Raw genomic sequence first — 520 nt, 5'->3', positions numbered from 1 at the left:
GCCGAAATAGCTCAGTTGGGAGAGCGTTAGACTGAAGATCTAAAGTTCCCTGATTCAATCTCGGGTTTCGGCAGTTTTTTTTAAAATTTTCTTTGAATTTCGTGCCTCACGGCACAACTTCCTCGGAACATTTATCAGTGGACTGACACCTGGGTTCACAAAGGTACTTTCGGTTTCAATGACATGATGGAGGTTTCTATTTTATTACAAATCATCAGTTCCTTCCGTAATCGCTGCGAAGTTCCACAGCTGGAGATTCCTTCCCTGCGATCCGTTCTGCTGAAAGTGCCGCACACTCCACCGACATCAGTCCGGCTCCCCAGCAGCGGCTCCTCCCGACACCACATCGTCACAAAATGTTTCGGTGAGTCCGAACAATGTACCTGAACAAAATGCTCCTGAATCATAGACCCTGATATAGGGAAACTCCAACGTGTTCACCCGTCCTGGTTCAGGAGACGGAAGGCTGGAACCTGCTCCTCTATCTCTCACTCCGCTGATGTTAGCTGGACGAAAGGAC

The 520-nt window shown here is 48.5% G+C and overlaps 1 non-coding gene across 1 annotated transcript; it reads left to right on the top strand.

Annotated features, from left to right (window-relative positions):
• On the top strand, positions 1-73 carry trnaf-gaa (transfer RNA phenylalanine (anticodon GAA)). Its single transcript has one exon. It is a non-coding gene; the product is annotated as a tRNA-Phe (tRNA).
• The last annotated feature ends 447 nt before the right edge of the window (positions 74-520 follow it).

Source organism: Pristis pectinata, chromosome 30 (genome assembly GCF_009764475.1).
Source record: "Pristis pectinata isolate sPriPec2 chromosome 30, sPriPec2.1.pri, whole genome shotgun sequence".
In the NCBI taxonomy this organism is placed as follows: domain Eukaryota; kingdom Metazoa; phylum Chordata; class Chondrichthyes; order Rhinopristiformes; family Pristidae; genus Pristis; species Pristis pectinata.
The sequence above is the reverse complement of the archived record's forward strand: the minus strand, read 5'-3'. Positions and strand labels throughout refer to the sequence as shown.